Source organism: Anastrepha obliqua, chromosome 3 (genome assembly GCF_027943255.1).
Source record: "Anastrepha obliqua isolate idAnaObli1 chromosome 3, idAnaObli1_1.0, whole genome shotgun sequence".
NCBI lineage: Eukaryota > Metazoa > Arthropoda > Insecta > Diptera > Tephritidae > Anastrepha > Anastrepha obliqua.
In genome coordinates, this window is record NC_072894.1 from 60,645,405 (window position 1) to 60,663,077 (window position 17,673).

Below are 17,673 nucleotides of genomic sequence, written 5' to 3' on the forward strand. Positions count from 1 at the left end.
TAGATTTTTTTTTTTAATTTTTTGGAATTTTTCCCGAATTTTCGAGAATTCTCGAGAAATCTCAAAAATTATTTTCGGGAAATCCCGCATCTCGAGAATTGAAATTTTCGTTATTTCGGGAAATCCCGATTCTCGAGATTGGGATTTTCTCGGGAAATACCCAACTCTACCCACGGGTGTTATTCTATTAAGTATGTAGGTAGGTCTGGTGGCTGCCAATATGGTACTTTCAGACCTGTCAAAGATCCATTGCGATATCACTGGAACTTTTTCCTTACACAATGGGATATTTTTTAAACCTTCCTGCGGCTTTTATAAACGAGCTTAGTTTCGTTAGTACGACTTTTAATACAGAAAGAGTAGACGAAGAAATCAAAAAGATAACAACAAGGCACTTTGAAAAAATACACACACACAGTAATGCAGAAATCAAGAACCTTCTTGAAAGGTAAGGAAACGCAAAAAGGCGTTTAAAGAGAACCCGACCAAGCAACCTAGTATGATAAATGCTAAAAAACATAAATATGTAAAAAAAAATAATTAAAAATTGTTAAAGTAAAATGTAATCATGTAAAGTGAAACTTGTATTGTATTATTGTATATTATTGAATTGTATATTATTTCGTTTATTTTAATTTTATCGCTTTTGACACTGGCCATTAAGCGATGTATATAAATCCTGACCAAATTGTTAAACAACATACTTAATGTCAATGGACAGATGTATAAAATAAATGGGGACTAAAAAAACAAAGTTTCGTTAGTGTAAGATGCACTATATCTGTTAAGAATGCACTACCAAGCGTGTGAAATCTTCTTCTAGCTAGACCTTCACACTCACACAGGATGTGTCCAATAGTTTCTTGCTATTCTGTATTATATAGTAGCAATTTTACAATAATCATATTATGGAACTACCTGCCGTCTAGCATGGTTGAATAGTTTGATTAAAAGGTTAAATAGTACTTCCTCCATAATTTTTTTTAATTAATAAAAATGCACAGTCACGTGTGCCACCAAGTCGAAGTCGGTCGTTAGTGAAGAATATTTGCTAATATAACAATTGCAAATTGTATGTTAATTAAAATACACATTGTTTCACACTAGATCGATGTAGAAAAGCTGAAATGGTGAACAAAACTATTTTGTGGTGTACATCTGTATATCTATGAAACTTCTTTATCAAATTCTTAAATGTAATACAAGAAATAATACATTATTACATAATACGTAGGCTTCTTAAATTTTGGGATATGACGACACTAATGTGAATTTTGCCATCGTAAAGTTTGACATTTTTAATGGTAATCGTACTCAACACTTTTTGTCATACAAGAGCTATTTACAAGTACTTGAAACATTAATATGGCAAAAAATGGAATTAAATTGGTTCGTGAAGATTTTAGTGTGATTGATAATTTTCGACGTGGAGTAGGAAGGAAAGCTTATTCTGCTTTAGGAAGCTCTTGATTGTCTATACTATTTGTGGTGGATTTGTGAAGACTAATGATGGTTGCTAGTTGTAGTGTATAAAAATATATTTTATTTAAATAAATCGTACCTTGTTGGATTGCAGAGCTTAATATTTTTAAGCTGGTTACATTTCGAAATATTTCACAAATTAATGTTTTTTTCTTAAAATTTTATACAAGTTTTGCTTGTATTTTTATGGGTGAACCGATGCACAGCTGTTAATTATTTCTGAACCTTACATAACCTTTTCAACACTTTCCAACTGACTTTAGTTTACTCGTGTGACACTTTCGCATGAAAATAGCTATTACAAAAAGAAAATATAAATAAATAAACTTTGTGTGGACATATGCATGCACGCACAAGTTTATATGTATGTGTGCTGAAGCATGATTACATATGTACATTTGTATGTGTGCATGAGGAGCTGATGGGAATGTTGCGTTGTGCATTGCAGCGCATTAATTATCACAGCTTGACATGCGACAGTCGCGCCAACCCGCTTAACCAACTTTGCTAGCTAAAGAAATGCAGAAAAGCCGGTTAGCTGAGCAGATGAGTAGCTAGCTGAGTAATGCCCCAACTTTTTAAATGATTAACCTACGATCTGATGTAACAAGTTTGACTGATTAAATTTGTTTTTAATTACTATGCTTTAAGGCAATTAGCTCTTTGACTTCTTTACCACTTTTGCATTAAATTTGTAGGCTTTTAATGCGCAAATACAAAATAAAAAAATCTATAACCGAAATCTGGAAAACTTTTACAACTGCTCTCATGCTTTTTGAAGAAATTAAGTTAACTAAAATAGCTGATGTTTTCTTTACATTTGTGGTTGGCTAACAGTAGATGACCACCAGAGCAGTTTGTAATTTTGTTTTGATTTCGCAGTATTATTGATTATTTCCAAATATCGAGGGTATTAATTCGTTTACAGTAAACTTGATATGTAGAAGGCTAAAAATAAAAAAAATGAAGTGTTGTTTATGTTTATTCTAATGCTGTTAACTACCTTTTTTGCTTGTATTTTTTAAATGTAGTGCAGCTATTCCTTTTAACATAAAATTGTTTTTTACTCGATTGGTTCTGTTTAGGACAGAAAGGCCAAAAACTGGATTGAGGATTTTGCTGCTGTGGCGCAAAGTGTTGCTGGACAAACTACAACGTGAATATCTCGACGTTCTCGAAAATTAGGCATTCATGAATCGACTGTTTTGTTGTTAAGAGCTATATTTTGAATAAAAATGGTGAAACGTAAAAGAATCTAAATTTTTACATATTTAATTTTAAAACTACATCTAGGTGCAACTTTGGAAAGTCCCTTTATATGTGTAAGCAAATTCTTAGATTTCTCACAATATGTGTACGAAAGCTTCCACCAGCGAGAGCGTCGGGTAGAAGGTTCCAGATATTGGTCCAATATAAATTTTGAATTATACAGACTCCAGAGAAAGTAAAGCAAACTTCAAAGATTGTTCAAGAATGTAAGAAGAAGCTTAATTATGTTGCAAGGTAAAATAATTATTATTTATATTAGAAACTCACAGTCACAAAGGCAGAAGGAAGCTTTAGAAGATCCTTGAGATCTTCCAGCTTATTCAGAAATTATCTTCCTAAAATGATGAGTCTAAGTCGGGATAGAACAGGACAGTGGCACAGAAGGTGCAAAATCATATCTTCCTCAATCAGATAGCTTCTACAGAATGTCTAAGCGCTCATCTTCTGGGCGTGTCTGGGACGTAAACGAAAAATGACTTTTTATTTTTGTTTTCAGTATTTAATTTTTTGATTCATTGCTAAAAAATAAAATTTTATTTTTGGTCATACGAGGTTCGTTCAAAAAGTTATGAGCCTCCAGAAAAGAGTCTTCACATTGACAATGTAACTTAACCGGTTTTGATAAAATAAAATTTAAATGACGTAGAATTCATGTCGTTATCGTGTAAACTACGGTCATTCGGAAAAAACATTTTTAGTATATTTTTCGGACCTTTAAAATCAAAAAAAGGGGTCAAAAAACGGTTTTTCATCTTTAAACGTCCGCCACTTTCTCATTTTTTTTTTACGATCGCAGCTCACATGATAACGACGCTCATACTGAACAAGATTAATTTTAGATACCTGTGAGTCCCGGAATCCGTGTCTCCATCGACATAAATTTTTTTGGAAGACCATTTTTTGAAGGCTAACAACTTTTTAATCGAACTTCATATAGCCAAAAAAAATGTATATTTTGTAACAATGGATCGAAAAATAAAATATTCAAAACCAATATAAAAAAGCTTTTTCGTTTCTATTTTACACGATTTTAAAAAATACCATTTTCTAATAAGGCATGGGCATCCTTCGTTCGCTATTCTTACAAAATTCGTGCAGCTAAGCAGCCTACATATCTTTAAGGTATGTCTATGTCATTGTCTGTGCGGCCGTCGTAGCCGAATGGGTTCGTGCGTGATTACCATTCGGAATTCAGAGAGAGAACGTAGGTTCGAATCTCGGTGAAACACCAAAATTAAGAAAATTAAAAAAACATTTTTCTAATAGCGGTCGCCCCTCGGCAGGCAATGGCAAACCTCCGAGTGTATTTCTGCCATGAAAAAGCTCCTCATAAAAAATATCTGCCGTTCGGAGTCGGCTTGAAACTGTAGGTCCCTCCATTTGTGGAACAACATCAAGACGCACACCACAAATAGGAGGAGGAGTTCGGCCAAACACCCAAAAAGGGTGTACGCGCCAATTATTTATTTTTTTTATTTTATGTCATTGTCTGTGTACTTATTAATGAATTTTGTGCCGAGTCTCGCTAGTTCATCGGCCCTACAGTTGCCCTCGAAATACCAGAAGCCCAGGTTGTTATAACTCAACCAATGCATGAAGAGATGTGTGAAATTTCATGGCTTCCTTAGAGGTTGCCCACTGTTTTGTAGATATCATCTCCAAGTGTCTCATTTCATTGTCCTAGTATTGCGGCCTTAATTATTGGCATCAGTTCAGCCTGGAAACCACTGCTTTAGTCGGAGAGCCGGAAGCTAAAAGAAATCCACAGATCAGCCATCTGTGTATACATGATGGACTCACCCTGTCTTACGAGGTTCCATTCACACTCTTCCTTTGAGGGTACGACAGTCGGTTTTATGTAACCGGAACGACCCGGATTTATATACAGCTAAGGACCGTCACTTCAGCAGCATACCCCGTTTATGTATGAGGAATGTGTATACTGCTATTTATATATTTAATTTGAAGAAATATATAAAATATAAGGACTAAAATGGCAAAGTTATATGGCGCTTACACCCATTTCGGGTGTTTGGCCGAACTCCTCCTCTTATTTGTGGTGTTCGACTTGATGTTGTTCCAGCAATGGAAGGACCTACAGTTTCAAGTCGGCTCCGAACGGCAGATATTTTTTATGACGAGCTTTGTCATGGCAGAAATACACTCGGAAGTTTGCCATTGATTGCCGAGGGGCGACCGCTATTAGAAAGAACTGTTTCTATAATTTTGCTCTTTCATGTATGGAGATTCGAACCTACTCACCCCCGAATGATAGCCACAAACCAACCCATTGGACTACGTCTGTATGTATGTGCCTTGAGACGAAAATATTTAAGGTTGAAGGCTATTTACCTCGAGGTTCAAACTGCAATCAGCAGTAGATTCTGATATCTAAATTCCTCTAATAATTTGTGTATTTATAAATCATATTTTGTCTTATTAACCACTCCCACAAAAATAGCTTCTAAGATACCGAATAGAAATTTTCACGAAACCTACGTATATAACGAAATACAAATAAAACTTGCCGCGTAACTCTAGATTTCTTCACCAAGTGTAGCTATTATAATTTCTTTAATTCTTTTGCAACACATTTCTATTTCCAGATTCCTAGAAAATGCAATAGCCGATAAGAAACACTTCCAATTCCTGTCTACCTTTCTCAGAACTGCACCTTAAATATTCTTATCTGTCATGCCGGCAAAAATGTAGGAGGCAAGCGTGTACGCATGAAGTTATTCGTAGCTATGAGTGAGTGTGCGTAGCCGAATCTATTTATTGGTTTGTGTCACATAAATTTCTTTAATTGAGCGAAACAAATTTTGGGGACCATGAAGGCGATATTTAGCAATTACTATGAAGCATATTCTTTGTACACAATGTGTACAAACATACATACATACATACTCATGTATGACATATGAGCATTCACTGCAGGGAAATCCTTAAATGTTTAGGGAAAAAAATATCTTGCATGAAATCCGTGGAAATTCAACGAACTACAGCAAATGTTTCAACTTGAGAGATTTCATACCGCCTTTTATGCGAAATCGCTCAAAATTTTTGAGTTCATCAGACACAATTTTCCAAAAAATCTTTCGACTCTTGTAAAACGGTAATTTTTGCTCTTGAAAGCACTTACAGATTTTATCAGCGCTACAAGTGCGGCAGTAAAAAATGACATATTTACGTACTACACAAATAACTCAGCATCACACACAAAATATTTATGTTGAGCTTGAGAAAATAATTATCATTGCAATAGCATTCGATTTGTTTATCAAACGCGAATCATTTACCGCTTGGCACTGAATCTCAGGCACAAGCACGTACATACATACATACATTTGTGCATAGTACAACATTCATTCCCATCATTTTTTTGTTTTTCATTCTCCTGACTTCAATAACATAGCAAAACGAAAATTGCTGATGTCGATTACGCACACATACACACCAGCAGAAACATCTATTAAAGTACGTTCCCTGCAGGAAAAATATGCAAGAGTAAATCAAATCATATCCGACCCTCATAAAAATAGCCAACGCGTTTATCCTAATGCAACTGAGAGCTGAAGATGGACTCGACACTGACCATATAAAGCGGTTTGATGTGCAGGCACTATCACATTAATGCTACAGTTTAAATTAATAAAAAATAGCAATTCCAACCCCTGAACCGAATTCAATTGTGTTAAATCTCATAGCCGGCTGATACAGTTAGATTAACATTTTCGTTAGCCTTAAAAAATCATTACAGTCGTCGAAAAGAGTCACCTAGTGAAAGCTTCTCTAAATAATAAAAACTTATAAAAAGCCTAATACGGAGACTGAAATACCCAAAAACCACTTTGTAGGCACTCGTAACTTAGAGGAGTAGAGACCCTGTTGATACTGTACTTAACTGACTAGATCCTCAAAGATTTGGTTCCTCGGAAATCTTAAACGGCTCTCCCTAACCCCATAGTTCCTATATATGAAAATCAGAGTCTTGCAAACTGTTGATCACTGCATCTGAATCAGACGATAGAAGAACACCGGCCAAGTTCTAATTTAGCCTAAGTCAACTACTTAAAATCACCTTCTACCCTATTATACGATACTGGACACATCATATAAATACTTATACATATTCACATTCATTTACATATTTAAACTGCTTGAAACAGAACTGACTTCAGCAGAACGAGATATGAGATAACAAGATCGAGATATTGATTTGTATAAACAAAAATTTTTAATAATTATTCCTCATTTTTACAAGTAGGTGTTCGATAGCGCCAAATTATTCATCAAATAACAGCTGACAGCTGATTGCTTATAATGGCAAATTTTGTTATCGAACACAATAAATAATGATGTAATAATAAATTAATAATAGTATGTTTTTCTGTGCATTAGCACTTCTTAACTGTCAATTTAAATTTCAATGGAATATTGATTAAAAAAAATATTTTTAACTAGGTTCATTGTAGTGGGTGTTTGTTATGCATCATTTTGTAGCACAATAATGCCCCTTCTCGCATTGTCAATTACCATTTGGTCAAAAATTTAACACATATAAATCCACAATCACCATATCCAACCCCGTATAATTTTTGATTAGAAATTCAGCTCCGCGGTTCCCGTGATTCAATGATCCAACGTAAAACTATAAAGGTGTTTCGGAAGTAGAGGTAAACCTCTGTCTCGAGAATTTGAAAACAAGAATTGTCTTAAGAGTAATTTATAGAGAGGGTTACTTTGAAAAAAAAGGAAATAGATTTGGGATAATAAATGAAGATCATTAAATTCATAAGCTATGCAATTATCCAAAATTAATAATCTCAATAGTATATGCTCCAATTTATCTTTGGTTTGACTTGACACCATTTCTGAACAATTTAATGGGTCAAAAAGTGGTGAGGCAATTGACACTTTCTAAGGCCGCGCCATTTTAGATTGTATCTGAGCAATTGTTGAACTAAGAAAACTGCATTTGTAATGATTCCGAACTTAAAGCAGACTTTCTGCTTACTTCGGAGTCATTCGATTTTCCTGCAGGTTTGCATAAGCAAAGCAATTTTATCAGCAACGTTAACTCATCAATGGCCAACATCACTTTTGCAAATTCCACACGCTTAACCAAACACCTGTGTAGTAAATGTTGTATGTGCATATGCATGGATGGGTGTACATATGATTTTTAAATATCTGGCTTGCAATTCATTATTAATTACTACAATTCTTCATAAGTTTTCTTTTCTAGTTGGTTGCTGTATCAGCTTTCTACTTCAATAGCGCAACAGCTGCAATTTAACTTACTTTATCTAGAAAGAAGTTTACAGCACAGCTTGCTCTTCCAGTATTCATTTTTTTTTATTTATTTATTTCTTTTTTCCTGCTTGTTTTTGCTTACTTTTATTACTTACTTTTTTCATATTCCGCTTATTGCACAAAAGACACAATAACCTAATAAATTCTCCGCGTACACGTTGCAATTTTTCGCGGTTTTTTGCGTTGTTTTGTTTTATTTTGGTTCTTTCTTCTAGTATTCTTGCGCTTAACGGGTAAGAATATGAAGAAAGAGAACTGCAATTAGGAACAATGTGCTAAACACAATTACCCACTTTTTTTTATATTTTTTTTTTTGTTTTTTTTTTATTTTTTTATTTGTTGTTTATTTTTTACTTAATTTTTTGTTAACTTTTTCAGAAATTTACTTGCAAATTCTCGCGAATTCCCAGATTCACCATATGTCACTGTAAACGGAAAATGTAATTTAAGAATACTCCATAAATCTGTATATTTATTTCCTGGAAATCGAGCCAAAAACGTATTTAAAACAAATAAATATCGTAAATATCACGTTACACACTTTTGCTCCGCGTCATATGTTTAAGCACATCGGCTATTCCATTCGTTCTGTCACTTCATTTTCATTTATGTACTGAATCGGCTTCAATTTTACGAGTATTGTGCATTGTGTTTGATTTTTCTGATTCCTTCTTTGATATTTGTTTTGCTTTACTTTACTTATTGTTTGTCATTTGACAGTGACATGAAATGGAATCCCAAAGAACCAAAATGAGGGAACAAGCCTGCGATCTACTTCAGTTTCAGCTGTGCTTCACCTGTAGGCCAACGTGATGACGCGCACACACAAACATCCAACTAGATTGACTGACTCACGGACCGACTGGCTGGACTACCTGTGGTGGTTGAAGCGGAAATATGAAATATCCCCCAAACGACAGGCAAATATGTGGCTGTGTGTTTTGTTTGTTTGCTTGTTGGCCGTGTTGAGTGGCTGTGTTTTTCCACTCCTTCACGTTGCACCACTCTCTCACTGTCTCTCTTGGACACTCACTCATTTACGCTGTACGATTATTGTTGTATAAGTTGGTATCAGTTGGTACATAGTGGCTAGTACACTTTAATACCCGCTTATTTGCTCATTTCAGTTGTTCACCCAATTAGACATCACTCATTCGAAGTAGGCGACTTCTACTAGCATACTGTACATACAGTGGTGAACACAGAAATAGTATACCGGTTGTTCGAAAGGAAAATATGTATACGCCTGATTATTAATTTAAAAATGCGATAGAGTCGATTTTTCAGTTTAAACAGCGGTTTAATATCTCAAAAACAGGACCAACTGGAATACTTATCGTGGAAGAAATTTTTAAAAATTTCAATTATCGATTTTTCTGCATTCGCTGGCAGCTGTTCGTAAGTGATCATAAAATTTCAAATGCATTTTTATCAGAACGGCGTTCTATTCAAACTGAGGAAACAGATCACTTCAAGGATGTTGCATTTATTGTTCTGAAATCATTTTATTTGGAAGTATATGTATGTCATCTAATTATTTAATGTACATTTTCCTTTTTATTAGCAATTTACTACTCACTTTTTTACTCCTAAAATCAAGTTCAAATTTTGATCATTTCTAACGTTAGAAACCATCTTTTGTATAAAAATTATTTATTTAAAAAAGACATTCCCCATTAACATAGATATACACTTGCCAGAAAAAGTATCCGTACACAAAGAAATGAAAGCAACATATGAAGAAATTCATTGTAAAAAAAACTAAACCATTTTAAACTTTTATGTTAAATGTTTAGTAAGTAATTTTTTGACAATTTCTATACATTTTTATCTTAGTACATCCTTAAAAATTAAAATTTACAAAACAAAAACAAAAAACTTCACTTCAACGAAGCAGAAAGAGTTTCCGTACACATGGAAACAAGGATTCCCCGCAGTATACAGTGGCATATTCACACCCAATAACGGTTTTATTTTAGTTTGTAATTTATTTTGCTGTGACTGCATTACTTTGAGTTATTTTAAAGTTGTTGTGTACAAAAAATAGCGATGGCCCTCAAAACTAAGGAAAATAGTGTTGGCGAGAGAAAAATTATCCTTAAACTGGGGAATGAAGGCAAATCATGGGAAGAAGTCACTCTTCTGTGCAACATGTCGCAGCATACAATTCAACTGGTTCAATTTTGTGAAAGCCACGCTCTGGTCGACCTAGAAAGTCAGTCAAAAATAATCCCAAATTACGGCTTCTGAAATATGTAAAAACATTTCAAACTCCTTTGGCAAGCATGTGCACGACAATACTGTACGTAAAATACTTCAAAAAGATGCGTATCGTGTAGCACATAGAAAACCGTGCATATCCGAAATCAAAAGCACCAAAAAACGCATCGATTTTTCAGCCTCCAGAATTTCGGGAACGTGTTCTGAAAGTATTTTCGGATGAAAGCAAATAGTGCATAACTTGGCAAACTTGCTTTTATAAATCCAACAATGGATAAATTTTCTTATTTAAATATATTAAAGACTAGCATAATGCAAAACGTTCAACAGTTGGAGCTTGGTGATGATTTCTAGTTTCAGCATGATAATAATCCGAAGTATTCGGCGTATAATCTTAAGCTCTGGTTGCTGTATAACACAAATCACCAAAGAGAAATTACTGACTAAACATTTCTCATAAAAGTTTAAAATGTTTTAGTTTTTTTCGCTTCAATAAGCGTTAATTTTATAGTACATTTCATAATAAACGAAAACCTGTTCATACACAACGAAATGTATTAACATATGCATATTTAATATTTGCTTTCACGACAAGAACATCGGACGCAACTGACCCATTGTGACAGCCCTACTACCCCCCAATCATATTGCCACTTCTGTTTATTTACTAATTAACAACGCCGTTACCAACTACAATAGTTGTTACCACGTATTGAATTGTTTACAGAAATTCTAAAAACATAACCAGCTTTTTCATTTTGGGCTTTTGTCAACTAAAGTCGGCTATTGTGTTGGATTATGAATACGAGCCTATATAAATAGTTAATAGTGCAAGTGTGCCATTTGTGTGAACACCACTGCGGACATATGTAAGTAAACAAGTGCTTCATTACTTCAATTTCTTTTACTTCTTTGCCACTAGCTCAGCTATTGTTGGCATTTTACAACACTGACCACAAATTTCGCTATCAGCATGTATTATTTTAATAGATGCGCATATGTGTGCATGAATGAATGTCCAAGTAGTTTTATATTCTCTGCCTCAATTAATGCTGCTACTGCATGAAAAGAGTCTCTGGAGTGCAATGAGGTGTAATGTGTCAAGAAAGAGCTACCATAGTTGACCATTTCATTGTCGATCAACGGATTTACCGGCTTAAAATTCAGCCGGTAGTGGGTCGTTCGACCAAGAAGTTGTTGCACGAGTATTGTTTATTAGTGCAATTACATTTGTTATGGTTTTTTTTCTTGAAATGTCACTGTTGCCACTATTGTTGTACAATGGATCTTTATTTTTTGCGTATATTTAGCCAATAAATCAAGATAAAATTTTGTTTGATTTTGGATTTTTTAGGAAAACACTTAACCAATTTCAAAAAAGAGGGAAAGAAATCGCGTATTGTAGCGTTTAACAAAATATTATCTTCCAGATATGGTAAAACTCTCTACAATTTTATTAGTCGAGTTTAGTCCATAAGTATCCCATATAAAAAAAATTCGCTGAAATAGACATTTCCTCTACATAAGTACATACATGCGTGGCAACTATAAACAATAGCTGTTTTTAAGCGCTGGAATCCTTTCAAGCTAAATGACTCATAGAGGCTCTGGCTGCCAAAGTGCATCCTTTCTAATGCTTTCGAAAGCTATCCATTCTTTTTTTATATTTTTTTTTCGAAAGCTATCCATTGTGTGATAATAAAACTGGCTACCACTTTCATATTATTGTAAGACACATACTCGTACATTTACTCCCAAACAAAATACAAAAACAAAAAGAGAGGGTCATATTCACCAGAAGAGAATTTTACTCTAGGGATAGGTGAATGAAACATAAGCACATAGTGATACTGTTTAAAACAGCTAATTATGCTTAGGTTGTACCTTTGAAAATGAGTGAAGATATTTAACTGGTGGGCTTAGACATTCCTAGTTTAGAGCGATCGGACTTTTCAAAAGTATCTTCGTCATGTTTTTTAAGAAATAGATAGGATGCCGTTCCCTTCATGCAACGATAAATTCGACTTTATCATGAACAAATCAATGATATTCTGACCTTATTTGAAGTGGTTTTGTTTTATCCCGACCTTGACGGTGGAAGTCTTCAACGCTTTCAACTTTGGTATACCATTGCACTCACTTATTTATGAAAGTCTTCGAATTCTTCTAATATTTTACTGCAGATGCAATGAAATTTTTGGACTTTTATGGTGTATACATCGGAACACGGTTTCTTATGGTGTATACATCGGAATCGCTTTCATACGCGGAGATCATTTTGTAAAAACAACGCTTTCTAAATTTCCCACAAAACTAACAAATCTCGGCCACGCTTCCGTTTGACAGACTGTATGTATTTATAATAAATGTGAATAGCTTACGCCCACCTGACATATAAATGAAATCCAAATTTAAACATAAATTTAACATTTTTGGGAAAAAGACGGATTTCCGCTGTAAGCCACTGTAGCTTAATTTCATGTTCTTAAAAAATGTTTACCTACTCAGATTTCAAATTTACTTTGTAGCTATTCTACATAGTTCAGTGATAACATTTTCGTAAAGATTTCGAAAACGATGGATTTAATGATTGGGCGGATTATTTTACGAATTCTATGTTTAAAATGCATGTGTATGTATGTATGTACTATATGTACATACACATATATACATATGTATGTGTATGCCCAATTTTAACGTTTCCTTAACTGTTGTTGAAATGCCTTAACTCTGAGTGACTTTCCCACATTCCCTTTTCTCCTTTATCTGATGGTTGATGAGTAATGTCAGGCAATGACTCCTATCACCGATTCCATTGCGGAAACCCTTTGACGTTTCTATGTGTCTAAGAAAACTGTGTTAGATTTGTACGCCGTTAGTCTTTCCTTCAAGATTACGAAAAGAAACTCAGAAAAAAATCAAAAAGAAAAACAGCGTTTTGGGAAATTAATCATTAGTTAGACATAAAGTACCTAAAATACACCCCAAAATATCTATGCACGCATGCGTCTATACACCAATCAGCACTCAAACAAGTGAATATACAGGTCCCAAACACACTTTACACTCGTATTCGTACGTGTTAGGGAAAAGGCATAATAAATGTACTCATTGCGGAAGTTAATGCGTAGAAATGTTTATTTTACGCTGAAGGAATAAGAAAAAACCCAATTTGAGCAAGCCGAGTGAACAGCGTGGGATCGTAGAAATGTTCAAGTAGTTAATGAGATGGCGTGTCGTCCGGATTTTCACGACTGCACACTCACAGCCAACATATTGTGCGCAGGTTGTAGATATTTTGCAATTATCCAGACAGGTATTTAGGTTCAAGGTTGGAATTTCAGCTGCGTATACTTTTGTTGTGAAAATTATCTTTTTTGTACATATGTATATATGTCCCTTTTCATACTTCTAATCATATTTTAGCAACATACAGTAGCTCAAAGCGAAACTCGTACATCGAACCATATTTGCGGCGTTACCACTTAATTTTTAATGATAAAATATAAATTAATTACAAAACTAGATTAAGTATTAGAATATGGATTCAAACGAAAGCTGTTTAATAAAGCTATGGCTTGATAATAATTTTTATTAAACAATAAGCAATTACTTACAAAATCGAATTAAATAATAGAACGAAAAAAAATGTTAAAGAAAATTTTAATTAGGGAATATTTTTATTTGGTGTTACTACTTGGCTTTTATAATGGTAAGCAATTAAAACATTGCATGTGGGTGCCATACAAAAGGAGGTTGAGAACGCTTTAATAAAAGCAAATTTTTAATGGCATTACTTTTCTTCTAGCCTACAGCATATCTACTAAAGACTTCTTCTTTATCTCAATTGGCGTAGCCAGCGTTTAAGCGATATTGGCCGCATTGAATCTGCTACGGATCTCAGAGGGATCTTTTGATACCCGAGTTTAGTTATGTTTAGGAAATAGTGAGGTATTATCAATATTCAAAGGCAACGGCAAGAACTTGTGTTTATGAAGCCACGGGAGCCACCTTATACTAGATTGTTCAATAAGTTTTGCTACTAGGAAATTTTTTTTAATTTTTTTTTTATTTTTGTTAAATTGGTACCCTCTTCACATAGACGTATATGAAGTTTCATTTCAATCTATCAATTCATTCTTTGTTCATAAGCCATTTAATATGGACGTGTCACATTACATATTTCCTACAATGTAAAAAATCATGTATCGTGCGGTGATTGAATTTTTATATTAAAAAAGCTTAAATCCAATAGAAATAGTGAAATTGAAAGCGTATAAGGACTTTAGAGATGGGTTGCTGAATTTAAATGTGGTCGTACAAGTCTTGAAGACGATGCACGTCTAAAACAACAGCAACTCCAGAAATCGTAGACAGTGGCTAAAATCCTTGAATTAACGTTCAAATTGTTGGAGCATCCACCGTATTTATCAGATTTGGTCACCAGTGATTTCAATCTGTTTCCAGACCTAAAAAAATTCATGCATGGAAAGCGTGTTTCATCAAGTAAACAGTTTCAGAAACATATTTTGCAGCCATCTCAGATTCTCACTTCAGAAATGAGATTCATAAATTGGAATCTCGTTGGAACAAGTGAATTGATGTTCAGGCAGACTATACTGAATAATAAAGTGAATTGTAATATGTTTCGTGTTTTTTCGTTCGGCATTAGGCCTCTTCTATTCATCACTTTTCTGTTCGGCTTACTTGACGAAAAATTTGCATGTGAAAGCAACAAATTATTGAGCAACACCGCCGCTAGCGAATAACTAGTACAACTCACTATTTTACAAACAAATGTAATTTTAGACAGCTCTCGTCCAGCGCTGCGAAGATATGGTATACCAGTTCCTTCATCTATTCTCCACTTCCTAACACTACACGAAAATAACCTATTTATATCGTTTTTCTATTACAAGAAAGCGAATAACTTTTTTCCACTCCGCTATACAAGTTCCCCTTTGAGCTACTGTTCATGTATATTTAGTGAAGAATAGCATTACTTATTTATCTATGCATGTTTTTAGTAATAAAGGAAATTCATGTGTCAGTCTAGTTGAGGAAAAAGTTGACGACTTCATTAACTTGAATAGAGTTTGAATGTGTCGATTTTTAGAATTTGATCCGAACTAAAAGATTCACCAGTGACGAGGCGCTGAAAGAAGCCATTGTCCGCGAGTGAGCCAAAATACCATTCGGGCAGCTTGCGATTCGTTTTTGAACCGTCTGAAGGCCATAGTCAAGGCAAAAGATGGTCAGATCAAGCAAAAGTAAATTGATTCTTAATTTTGTATTATTTTCACACATTTTTTACTTTGAACTGAATAAAAGTAATTTTCCAAACTAAATTTATGGCCTTTTTAATTAGTTATACTTCGAGTACTGGACCCTGTATTTGAATTTAATGAAAATTGCGTCAGCTAATAATCTGAGAATAACACTGACTTTTTATAGGCATTGTCTGTTTATCGTTTTTACCTTGATTGGTTGAGATTGCAAAATGTTGCAAAATTCGCATATTTTTTGTCATCAAATTAAGTAGAATCAACAAGTAACAAAGTTTAACAGTGCTTTTTTTGTTTTGTAAGGTGTACTTAAGTTAATTTTTTAATTTATTTTTATGGCAAGTACAGACTTTAGCCCGTAGCAGGCATTGCGTCATAATCATCTAATTGCACAGGAAGAAGAAAATATATTTTAATTATTCACTGTTTTTAGTTACGCACGCGTACTAATTCCATGCACATACATACATATAAATATAGGCATAAGTACGTACTTCCGTATAAGAACTTAATTCTTTACAATTTTCCAGGTAACTGTGTTTTTACTTCAATACATTGAATAATTTATAATAATATTATTCAATTCGTGTTGTTACTTTCTGAAAAAAATCAGTATTCTCATTGGCATGTACTAACTTGTAATTACTTCTACAATATATTCACTTACATATGTATGTATGTATGCATGTACGAATATGTAGCATGATTGCTGGTTTAGAAGTGATATTTATTTTCTAACAGCAATTTTTTCAGATTTTTTTATTAAAGCTATTAACTCTCATTCTTTTAAATACATATTTCTTAGTTCATACTTGTTAGGACAGGGTCTGACTGAAAAGATTTACAAGAGTCGAGTTATCACCCCAAATCGAATTTTCATTTCTACTATTGGTGCATCTTCAAAATATGTATAGGTAGCGTGAAGGGAAATACTTTTGCGCGTTATTACTAAAAATCGTTTTTGTGGTCTGATTTGGCTCATGTCTTCTATCTTCCACATACATAACTACATAAATAACCAAATCAATTGCCGCTTGTATGTAATATTATCACTTAAGAACGTGTACAAACGAGCATTAAAAGGACTTGATCGACCATTGAAAATTTGTGCAATAAAACAATCAGAATTTTTTTTAAGTTTACCCGCCAAACACTGTCAGTATTCCAAGACCAACAGCTGATGAAATATAAGCTGCCATTAGTGATGCAGCATCTTAGCCATAACCATAACTATAGCAATCAGCTGATCAAGCATATGAGCATAACTGTAAACGATTACAGATGCATATGATTTTTCCCCGTAACCGTGAACAGCTGTGAAATACTTAACTTTTTTTTTTTTTGATATTTGCGATCAAAATTTGGATATTAGAAATGAACGACGAAAAATTAATTGACTTAGTAGAAAATTATCCATGTTTTTATGACAAAACGCAAATGTTGTCATTAATTCTATTTCAATATCAGCTGTTTATGGTTACGGTAAGACTTATCGACAAATGCTGTAATGTTGTAGCTATGGCTTGTACGATTGCCTGTGTCATTGAATTTATTAAGATGAAAACTATCCTGTTAATAACGAATATGTGACGTACGTCGCGTTACAAAATATATGTATAATAATATAAATATAAACATGAAAAAATAATAGCATCAGAGATATGCAAATTCAGGAGCGCCGTAAAATCCAAAAAAATATTATTTACATGTGTATAGAAACTTTTTGTTTTGGAAATGAACTTCACTCCTCGAATGAGAAAAGTATTTGGACAATAGGCATTCATTATATGGTATGTATGTATGTATAGCTACATCGATGACATATCAATTGTGAGTTGCATTACAAAATGATTTGTTCACAGCTAAAACAGGATTCAGCCCCCTAATTGGTTGCCTAACTGCTTATTTATAACTGTTGAGTGTTCATGAGTCGACAAACCATCGCCTTTGTTTGTTTGCACGCCAGAAAACAAAATAAAAAATATAAGTATACTTTACCATGAAGTTTTGTAAACAAAACCAAAGAAATTTAAGGCATCTTCGAATCGCCAAGCATTAACAAGTGGAATAGATGAAGCAGCTGGTATAAATGAACATATCT

General features: G+C 33.9%; 1 protein-coding gene across 2 annotated transcripts in view; it reads right to left on the reverse strand.

Moving 5' to 3' along the window:
* The window catches only part of LOC129240193 (sodium- and chloride-dependent GABA transporter 1-like), a 147,234-nt gene that overhangs the window by 86,668 nt on the left and 42,893 nt on the right, over positions 1 to 17,673 (reverse strand). The window contains exon 1 of one of the 2 annotated variants that reach the window (XM_054875814.1): positions 8,163 to 8,373. The exons of the other annotated variant lie outside the window; for it this stretch is intronic. The gene's annotated coding sequence lies outside the window, so the exon portion shown is untranslated. Of the gene's footprint in view, positions 1 to 8,162; positions 8,374 to 17,673 lie in introns of those variants that run through there. 2 annotated transcript variants of the gene reach the window in all.